Source organism: Trichechus manatus, unplaced genomic scaffold, assembly GCF_000243295.1.
Source record: "Trichechus manatus latirostris isolate Lorelei unplaced genomic scaffold, TriManLat1.0 scaffold00054, whole genome shotgun sequence".
Lineage (NCBI taxonomy): Eukaryota > Metazoa > Chordata > Mammalia > Sirenia > Trichechidae > Trichechus > Trichechus manatus.
The window spans coordinates 5,071,479-5,083,130 of NW_004443990.1; the positions used below are offsets into that span (position 1 = coordinate 5,071,479).

The following is an 11,652-nucleotide window of genomic DNA, read 5'->3' on the forward strand; positions in this document are numbered from 1 at the left end:
GGGGGGGCAAGGAAGGGCAGGAGGTAAGGGGCATGAGGAAGCTTTTGGTCATGATGGATTTGTTTACTTTCTTGATTATGGTGATGGTTTCACGAGTGTATACATTTACCTCTAAACTTACCAAATTGTACAATGTAAATGTGTGCAGTTTATTATCTGTCAAATATACCTCAATAAAGCTGTTTAAAAGGAAAAAAAAAAAAAAAAGAATGTTGAAATGGCAAATGTTGTGTTGTATATGTATTTACTACAATCAATTTTTTTTAATTAAAAAAAGCAAAAGAAGTATTATAAGGTGACTAAAAAAGAGAATTCATGAGCTGACAAACTTCTCAGCGTTGCTCAGCATCAGCCCTCTCAAGGGCTAAGATGGCCCTGATGTGTAAGGGGAAGAGTTCAGGGAAGGAGACACTTTAGCACACTGAGGTAAAGGGAGAGTGAGGAAGAGGAGAGGAGAGACACAGGTGGGGGGGAAGACAAAAGGTTCCTCCTCTGAATAAGAGAAGATAGAGATTCCCAACACCATCACCTACCTCCAGCCCAAGCAGCCCAAGGTAGCCAAGGGGACTTAGCTTCCCATATTCCAGGCCACACTTCTCCTGCAGCCCCATCCTTCTCCTGGCCTCTCTCAGACTAGGACCACATATGGGATTGTCCTTAAGGGAAGGGACATTCCTGAGGGGACAAAACTTAGGCTTAATTCATGAAATAAAGATGGGCCCAGGCTGTCGAGGGCAAAGGAGCAATGGGAGTTATTAAAAAGTTGTGAGCTGTTGCATCAGATGCATTTAATCATTGACAGAGTGTCTAGGGGCTAAACACTGCAGAGGCACTGATCATGGGACCAAGACACAGAAGGCTAAGAAATCGCAAGGGAGATGAATTCCTACAGAGGTTTAGGAAAGAGCCAAACCCCGTGAGGTTCACACCACGAGCAGTGCAAGGCCTCCACTCTCTCCTACCACTGCTGTAATTGGAAAAGTGAGTTGTGTCTAGGACATGGTCCGGGTCACCCCCTCTGTAAAGTAAACCCCAAAGTCTTTTCCGCACATACTATTGCTAAAACACCTCTCACCCCAATCTCTAATCTTCTCACCTCACTGTAGCCACAGTGACCTTTCCAAAATAAATTGGCTGAGGTCACCTTTAGCCCCTGTTTAAAGCACTGTTGGGCTTCACATTGCAGTTAGGATAAAAATAGATTTCCTTAATGTGGCCTGAAATACCTGTGAGGCCTTGTCCCTATCTGCTTCATCTGCCTCCTCTTGCAACACCCTCTTGCTTTCTGTTTCTATGGATTTGCCTCTTCTAAATATTTCATATAAATGGAATCATACAATATGTGAGCTTTTGTATCTGGCTTTGTTCACTTAGGATAATATATCCAAGGTTCATTCATGTTGTAGCACATATTAGAACATCATTCCTTTTTAAGGCTGAATAATATTCTGTTGTGTGGATATACCACAATTTGTTTATTCATTAATCTGTTGATGGGCAATTGGGTTGTTTTTACCTTTTAGCTATTGTGAATAATGCTGTAATGAACATTGGTATACAAATATTGACTTGAGTCTCTGTTTTCAAATTTTGGGGGTATGTACCTAGGAGTGGAAATCTTTGGTCATATGGTAATTCTATGTTTAACTTTTTGAAGAATTGCCAGACTGGTTTTCACAGCAGCTTCACCATTTTACATTTCCACCAGCAATGTACGAAGGTTCCGATTTCTCTACATCTTCAATAACACTTGTTATTTTGTAAATGCCTTTTATCAGGCTCATGATGTTCCCTTCTATCACTAATTTGTTGGGTCTTTTTTATCATGAAAGGGTGTTGTATTTTGTCAAATGGGTTTTCTTTGTCTATTGACATGATGAAGGAGCCCTGGTGTAGCAGGGTGAAAGGATGGTGGTTTGAACCCACCAGCAGCTCCAAGGGAGAAAGATGTGGCAGTCTGCTTCTGTAAAGATTACAGCCTTGGAAACCCCATAGGGCAGTTCTACACCTATAGGGTACTATAGTATATATACTATAGTACCCTATAGTCCTAAAAGGTCACTATAAGTCAGAATCTACTCAATGGCAGTAGGTTTGATTTTTTTTTTATATGATCATGTGATTTCTGTTTTTTACTCTATTGATATGATGTTGTTGTTTTTGGGTGCGATTGAGTCGATTCTGACTCATAGCAACCCCATTTGACAGAGTAGAACTGCCCTATAGGGTTTTCGTCAATATATTCCTTCAATATTGCAACTTAAGCCTTGAATTTTTTCTTCAGTTCTTTCAGCTTGAGAAATGCTCTTACCTCTTGGTTTTCTAACCCCAGGTCTTTGCACATTTCATTACAATACTTTACTTTGTCTTCTCGAGCCACCCTTTGAAATCTTGTGTTCAGCTCTTTTGCCTCATCATTCCTTCCATCTGCTTTAGCTACTCTACGTTCAAGGGCAAGTTTCAGAGTCTCTTCTGACATCCAGTTTGGTCTTTTCTTTCTTTTCTGTCATTTTAAAGACCTTTTGCTTTCTTTATGTATGATGTCCTTGATGTCATCCCACAACTCCTCTGCTCTTTTGTTATTAGTGTTCAGTGCATCAAATCTGTTACTGAGATGGTCTCTAAATTCAGGTGAGATATACTCAAGGTTGTACTTTGGCTCTTGTGGGCTTATTTTAATTTTTTCAGTTTCAACTTGAACTTTCATATGAGCAATTGATGGTCTGTTCCACAGACAGCCCCTGGCCTTATTCCGACTGATGATATTGAGCTTCTCCATCACCTGTTCCACAGATGTAGTTGATTTGATTCCTGTGTGTTCCATCCGGTGAGGTCCACATCTATATTGTCGTTTATGTTGTTGAAAAAAGGCATTTGCAATAAATAAGTCATTGGTCTTGCAAAATTCTATCACGCCATCTCCAGCATCATTTCTATCACCAAGGCCATATTTTTCAACCACCTATCCTTCTTCTTTGTTTTCAACTTTCTCATTCCTATCACCAGTAATTATCAATGCATCTTGATTCCATGTTTGATCAATTTTAGACTGCAGAAGTTGGTTAAAATCTTCAATTTCTTCATCTTTTGCCTTAGTGGTTGGTGTGTAAATTTGAATAATAGTCATATTAACTGGTCTTCCTTGTAGGCATATGGATATTATTCTATCTCTGACAGTGTTGTACTTCAGGATAGATCTTGAAATGTTCTTTTTGATGATGAATGCTACACCATGTTTCTTCAATTTGTCGTTCCTGGCATAGTAGATCATACGATTGTCCAATTCAAAATGACCCTTACCAATCCATTTCGGCTGACTAATGCCTAAGGTATCAATCTTTATGAGTTCCATTTCATTTTTGACAACTTCCAATTTTCCTTGATTCATACTTTGTACATTCCACGTACCGATTATTAATGGATGTTTGAAACTGTTTCTTCTCATTTTGAGTCATGCTACATCAGCAAATGAAGATCCCAAAAGCTTTACTCCATCTGCGTCATTAAGGTCAACTCTACTTTGAGGAGCCAGCTCTTCCCACTTGTATTTTCAGAGCCTTCCAACCTGAGGGGCTCATCTTCTGGCACTATATCAGGCAAAGTTCCACTGCTATCCATAAGGTTTTCACTGGCCACTTTTTTTTAGAAGTAGAAGTAGATCTCTAGGTCCTTCTTCCCAGTCTGTCTTAGTCTGGAAGCTCCACTGAAACCTGTCCACCATGGGTGACCCTGCTGGTATTTGAAATATCAGAGGCATAGCTTCCAGCAGCACAGCAACATGCAAGCCACCACAGTATGACAAACTTGTCAGTCAACATTTCATTCATCCTGATAGGTGGTGTTAGTATAGCTCAGAGGTGTCAGTATAGTTCAGCCCAACAACTAGCCCTAGATTCATACTCAGCCATGACGTGATGCAGTTGATGTTTCTATTGATTTTTTGGGAATTCTTTAATATAAGAATCATAAATTCATTCACCTTGCAGGGATGATGTAGAAAAAAGTGTCGCCCAAGTATTGGGTGTTCCTGTTGGGTAATGGTATCCCATGGTCCCTGCAGAAAGCGCCTCCAGTAGCACTCATGGACTCTTTTCCATAGGTCCTTCAGAGTTAAATTTCTTCCGTCTAAAAAGATTTCCCCAAAGTAAAGCACAGGCACTTGGTAGCTACAGGAATGCAAGACATGACACTAATATTTAATCACTTCCAGTGTCGCTGCAGTCTCTGTCACTTCCTACTGGGAATAGCTCTAAAGCCTCCTCAGTAGGAAAGCATGTCTGTACATGGACAGATGTTACTGGATGTGACCCTACAGTCCCATTTTTAATTTGAAAATGTGTTTTGATCATGTAGCCATCAGAACAGCCAGTTTAGGAGGCTAGAAGTCTGAATTCAGGGCACCAGCTCTATTGGAATTCTTTCTCTCTTTATCGTCTCTGAAGGAAGATCCTTGCCTCTTGCGAGCTTCTGCTCCTAGATGATCTTCATGCATCTTGGCATTTCTCTTCCCCCATCTCTGCTTCAAGTTGCAATATTGAAGGATTCTATGGGCAAAATATTGAATGACTTAGGAAGTATCAAGAGAAGATGGAAGGAATACACAGGGTCACTGTACCAAAAAGAATTGGTTGATATTCAACCATTTCAGGAGGTAGCATATGATCAAGAACCGATGGCACTGAAGGAAGAAGCTCAAGCTGCACTGAAGGCATTGGCAAAAAACAAGTCTCCAGGAATTGACAGAGTATCAATTGAGATGTTTCAACCATCAGATGTAATGCTAGAAACATTCACTCATCTTTGCCAAGAAATTTGAAAGACAGCTACCAGGCCAACCGACTGGAAGTGATCCATATTTGTTCCCATTCCAAAAGGTGATCCAACAGAATGCAGAAATTATCGGACAATATAATTAATATCAAACGCAAGTAAAACATTGCATGAAGATAATTCAAAAGCAGTTGCAGCAGTACATTGACAGGGAACTGCCAGAAATTCAATCCAGATTCAGAAGAGGACGTGGAACGAGCTGGACAATGAATAAGGAAGATCGAAGAAGAATTAATGCCTTTGAATTACTGTGTTGGCAAAGAATATTGAATATACCATGGACTACCAGAAGAACAAAGAAGTCTGTTTTGGAAGAAGTACAGCCAGAGTGCTCCTTGGAAGCGAGGATGGTGAGAGTTCATCTCACAAACTTTGGAAATGTTATCAGGAGGGACCGGTCCCTGGAGAAGAATGTCATGCTTGGTAAGGTGGAGGGTCAGCAAAAAATAGGAAGACACTCAATGAGATGGATTGACACAGTGACTGCAACAATGGGCTCAAACAGCGATGACTGTGAGGATGGTGAAGGACCGGGCAGTGTTTCGTTCTGTTGTACATAGGGTCACTATGAGTCGGAACCCATTCGACGGTTCAACAACAACAACAACAATCTTTATGGGAGCAGATCGCCAGGTCTTTTCTCCCTTGGAGCTGCTGGGTGGGTTTGAACTGACAACCTTTTGGTTAGCAGCCAAGCATTTAATCATTTTGCCACCAAGGCTCTTTATTGATATGATGTATTATATTAATTGACTTTCAGATGTTAAATCAACCTTGCATTCCTGGGATAAATCCCTCTTGGTCATAGTGTATAATTCTTTTTATGTGTTGCTGAATTTGGTTTGCTAGTATTTTGTTGAAGATTTTTGCATCCATATTCATAAGAGATATTGGTCTGTAGTTTTCTTTTCTTGTGATGTCTTTGTCTGGTTTTGGTGTCAGGGTAATACTGGTCCCATAGAATGAGTTGGGAAGTATTCTCTCTTCTACATTTTGGAATGGTCTGAGAAGGATTGGTGTTAATTCTTCTTTAAACATTTGATCAAATTCTCCAGTAAAGCCATCTGGTCCTGAGCTTTCTTGTGTTGGGAGGTTTTTGATTACTGATTCTATCTCTTTATTTGTTACAGGTCTATTCAGATTTTATTTTTATTCTTGAGTCAGTTCTGGCAGTTTGTGTGCATTTCTAGAAATTTGTCCATTTTTTGCTAGAGTATCTAATGGTGTACACTTGTTCATAGTATTCCCTTATAATGTTTTTTTATTTCTCTAAGATTGGTAGTATGTCTCCACTTTCATTTCTGATATTAGTAATTTTAATCTTCTCTTTTTCTTCATCAGTCTAGTCAAAGGTTTGTCAATTTTCTTCTTTTTTATTTTTCAAAGAACCAACTTTTGGTTTCATTGATTCTCTCTGTTGTTATTTTATTCTCTATTTCGCTATGGAAAACCTGGTGGCATAGTGGTTAAGAGCTATGGCTGCTAACCAAAAGGTCAGCAGTTCGAATCCACCAGGCACTCCTTGGAAACTCTATGGGACAGTTCTACTCTGTCCTAAAGGGTTGCTATGAGTAGGAATTGACTCAACAGCAATGGGTTTTTGGTTGGTTTTCACTTATATCCACTCTAATCTTTATTATTTCCCTCCTTCTACTGGCTCATGATCTCCTTCTACTAGACCATGAACATGGTGCAGGACTGGGCAGCATTTCATTCTGTTATACATAAGGTCATCATGAGTCAGAACCAACTCGATGGACGGCAACCAACTACAAAATTAATGGCTTTGAGTGTAGTTTGACTTCCTCAAGGTATAAAGTTAGGTTTTTTTATTTGAGATCTTTCTTTTTTTAATGTAGGCTTTTAGAGCTATAAATTTCCCTCTAAACACTGTTTTCGTTGCCTCCGAAAAGTTCTGGTGTGTTATGCTTTTGTTTTCATTCATCTCAAAGTATTTTCTAATTTCCCTTGTGAATCTTCTTTTACTCACTGGTTGTTTAATAGTGTATTGTTTAATTTTCATATATTTTGGAATTTTCCAGATTTACTAGTTTTACTAGATTTACCATTGATTACTAGTTTCATTCTATTGTTATTGGAGGAGATATTTTGTATGATTTCAATATTTTAAAATTGATTGAGATTTGTTTTGTGGCCTAACATATAATCTGTCTTAGAGAATGTTCCATGGGCACTTGAGAAAAATGTGTATTTTGCTGTTGTTGGATGGACAGTTCTATATGTCTCTCAGGTCTAGTTGGTTTACAGTGTTATTTAAGACCTGTATTTCCTTGTTTTTATTCTGTCTGGTTGTTGTATTCATTATTAAAAATGGGATATTGAAGTCTCCAACTATTATTGTAGAACTATTTCTCCCTTCAATGCTGTCAGTTTTTGCTTCATATATTTTGGGGCTCTTTTGTTATGTGCACATATATTTATAACTATTACATCTTTCTGATGGATTGGCCCTTTTATCAATATATAATGTCCTTCTGTGTCTCTGGTAACAATTTTTTACTTAAAGTCTATTTCATCTGATATTAGTATAACCACCCTAGTTCTCTTTTGGTTATTATTTTCATGGAATATCTTTTCATTTTCAGTCTATTTATGGTTTTGGATCTAAATTGAGTCTCTTATAGATAGCATACAGTTGGACCGTGTTTTTCCAATCTGTTTTGCTGATCTCTATGTTTTAATTGAAGAGTTTAATTCATTTACATTTAATGTAATTACTGATAAGAAAGGGTTTACTTCTGCCATTTTGCTATTTTTTAACAATATATGCTATATATCTGTCATGGATTGACTTGTGTCCCCCAAAAATATGCGTATCGATTTGGGTAGGCCATGATTGCCAGTACTGTGTGACTGTCCACCATTTTGTCATCTGATGTGATTTTCCTATGTGTTGTAAATACTGCCCATATGTTGTTAATGAGAGGGGATAGGCGGGAGTTATGTTAATGAGGCAGGACTCAATCTACAAGATTGGATTTTGTCTTGAGCCATTTTCTTTTGGGATATAAAAGAGAGAAGCAAGCAGAGAGACAGGGGGATCTCATACCAAGAAAGCAGCGCTGGGAGCACAGTGCGTCCTTTGGACTAGAGGTTCCTGCACTGAGAAGCTCCCAGACCAAGGGAAGATTGATGAGAAGGACCTTCCTCCAGAGCCAACAGAGACAGAAAGGCTTCCCCTGGAGCTGATGCCCTGAATTTGGACTTCTAGCTTACTAGACTGTGAGAAAATAAATTTCTCTTTGTTAAAGCCATCCACTTGTGGTATTTCTGCTATACCAGCACTAGATGACCAAGATAATATCTATCTATATCCATCTATTATTTATTTTATATCCTTTTTGTTCCTCAATTCCTCCATTACTGCCATCTTTTGTGTTGAATTGATTTTTTCTAGTACACTGTTTTTATTCTTTTCCCATTTCTTATACTGTACAATTTGTAGTTTTTTCCTTAGTGGTAACTTTGGGGATTATAATAAACATTAACTTACAACAATCTAGTTTTAATTAATACAAACTTAGTTTCAATAGTATGCAAAAATTTTGCTACTATACAGCTCTCCTTCCATTATATTATTGTCACAAATTACATCTTTATACATTGTGTGCCCATAAACATAGATTTATAATTATTGTTTTGTGCATTTGTCTTTTAAATCATATATTAAAAAAAGAAGTGCTACAAACCAAAAATACAATATCATTGGATTTTATATTTACCTATGCAGTTTCCATTAGCAGTATTCTTTATTTCTTCATATTGTTTCAAGTTACTGGTTAGTGTCCTTTTATTTCAGCCTGATGAACTCCCTTTAGCATTTTTTCGTAGAGCAGGTCTACAGTCTCCAGTTTTTGTTTATCTGGGAATATCTTAATTTCTCCTTCATTTTTAAAGGATAGTTTTGCTGGATATAGAATTCTTTTTTTTTTTCTTTCAGCACTCTATGTATGCCACCCCTCTGCCTTTTGAGGTGCATGGATTCAGATGAGAAATCAACTGTTGATCTTATTGAGGATCCCTTGTACTTGACAAGTCACTTCTCTGTTGCTATCTCCAAGATTCTCTCTTTGTCTTTGTCTTTCAACAATTTAATTATAAAGTGTGGATCTGTTTGGGTTTACCCTATTTGGTGTTCATTGAACTTCTTTGTTGTCCTTCATCAAATTTGGAAAGATTTCAGTCATTATTTCTTCCAATATTCTTTCTGCCATTTTCTTTCCTCACTCTGTGACTCTCATTATGCATATGTTGGTATGTTTGATGATGTTCCACAGGTCTCTTCATTCTTTTTACTTTTTGCTCCTCAGACTAGATGTTCGCAATTGGTGTATTTTCAATTTCAGTGATTCTTTCTTCTGCCTGCTCAAATCTACTAAAATCTAATGAGATTTTCTTTTCAGATATTGTACTTTTTAACTCCAGAATTTCTATTTGATTCCTTTGTGTATTTTCTGTATCTGTATTGATATTCTGTATTTGAGGAGCTATAGCTTCTCCTGGTTTCCCATGGTTTCTTTTAGCTCTTTCAGTATATTTAAAATAGTTTATTTAAAGTCTTCGTTTAGTAAGTCCAATGTCTGGGCATCCTCAGGGACTGTGTCTATTAATCTCCTGTGAATAGGCCATACTTTCTTTTCTCATAATTTTTTTTCTTGAGAACTAAACATTTTGACTATTATAATGTAGCAACCCTGGAAATCAGATTCTTTCCATTCCCCATAGTTTGTTGTTGCTGTTTGTTGTTATTTGTTTGTTTAGTAATTTTCTGACATAATTTTATAAGATCTGTATTTTTTGTCATGTGTGGCCACTGAAGTCTCTATTCTATTAGCCAAATTATAGTACAATATTTATGTACAGGTATTTATGTGAACATAGGTTTCCATTTAACTTGGGTAATATCTATGAGAGGGATTGCTGGGTCTTATAGTAAGTGCATATTTAACTTGGATTCCCTGGGTGGTGGTGCAAATGGTTAATGTGCTTGGCTGCTAACTGAAAGGTTAGGGGTTTGAGTCCACCCAGGGCACTTCGAAAGAAAGGCCTGGTGATTTACTTCTATCTTAGTCATTTAGCGCTGCTATAACAGAAATACCACAAGTGGATGGCTTTTAACAAAGAGAAGCTTATGCTCTCACAGTCCAGCAGGCTACAAGTCCAAATTCAGGGCATCAGCTCCAGGAGAAGGCCCTGCCTCTCTGTAGGCTCTGGAAGAAGGTCCTTGTGATGCATCAGTCTTCCCTTGGTCTGGGAGCTTCTCTGCGCAGGAACCTCAGGTCCAAAGGACGCACTCTGCTCCCAGAATTGCTTTCTTGATGGTATGAGGTTCCCATGTGTCTCTGCTCACTTCTCTCTTTTATACCTCAAAAGAGATTGGGTTAAGACACTATCTAATCTTGTAGGCGTCATCAGTATAACCTCATCATAATGATAGAGTATACAACACATAAGGAGATCACGTATAATCTTATCATAGTGATAGAGTTAATAATATATAAGGAAATCACATCAGATTGCACAATAATATACCATACTGGGAATCATGACCTAGCTAAGTTGACAGATATTTTGGGGGGACACAATTCAATCCATGATGACTTCTGAAAAATCAGTCATTGAAAACTCTATTGAGCACAGGTCTACTCTGACACACATGGGGTTGCCATGAGTCAGAATTGACTCAGTGGCAACTGGTGCTAGTGGGCAAATTGTACAAGGGATCTCTCTGTATTATTTTTTACAACAACTGCACAAGAATTTATAATTATTTTAGTCTGATTTTGAATTAAAAAACAAACAACACTGGACTAGAAAAACATGTGCACTACTGTCAGCTCTATTACAAATCAGCCATATGGTTTTTAGAGAGTCACTTATGCTTCCTGAACTCCAATTCTACAATCTCCAGAATTTAAAAAAAAAAAATTAGAAAAAACAGCAGAGCAATAGATAGCAAAATTAAAACACATGGACAACATTTACAATGAAGCTAGACAACAAAGTATTCCCATGACCTCATCAAGTGAGGAGAGGAAAATCCATGCACAAACCTACATGATACCCTCATCTGTGAAAGATAAAGCAGAAGGAAGCAACAGAATGCTTGATGGACTTAAAAAGAAGAAAATCAAAATTAGTCAACAGGTATTCTCTGGAAAGCAGAATAGACCAATTTGAAAGTAGCAGCTAAAACAGAGACTGGCTCTTCCAAATTAAATAGTAGGGGAATGCATGAGTTGGGGTTAAATATGAAAGGACCAGAGCAGTCTAAGTCACAGGAACTCTCAAAATTGACAAGCCAGGGCCTCCTTCCAGGACAAAGTCCACATTGAAGAGAAACTGCTGGGAGATCAAAATTGATCCAGATGGGGACAATATAGACAAAGGAAACATTAAGTCCAGATAAAAATGGTAAGGAGGAAAGAGCTAGGAAATCTCAAAAAGCAAGTCACCTTATTTTTAGATACTACATAAAAACAACAGAAGAGGGAGAAGTGTGAATCATGTCCCTTCTAAAAGTTCAGCAAAACTACTTTCACATACATAGACACACCCAAACTCCCTGAGGGACTGAATTTCTCGGTGGAGGGCTGTGGGGACCATGGTCTTGGGGAACATCTAGCTCAATTGGCATTACACTGTTTATTAAGGCAATGTTCTACATTCTACCTTGGTGAGTAGCGTCTGGGGTCTTAAAAGCCTGTAAGCAGCCATCTAAGATACTCCACTGGTCTCATCCCTTCGGGAGCAAGGGAGAATGAAGAGAACAGGATACAAGGAAAAGATTAGTCCGAAGGA

The 11,652-nt window shown here is 38.1% G+C and overlaps 1 pseudogene; it reads right to left on the reverse strand.

Annotated features, from left to right (window-relative positions):
* Positions 1-3,819: 3,819 nt before the first annotated feature.
* Positions 3,820-4,361, reverse strand: LOC101349884 (ubiquitin-like-conjugating enzyme ATG10 pseudogene; annotated as a pseudogene).
* Between the last annotated feature and the right edge of the window lie 7,291 nt (positions 4,362-11,652).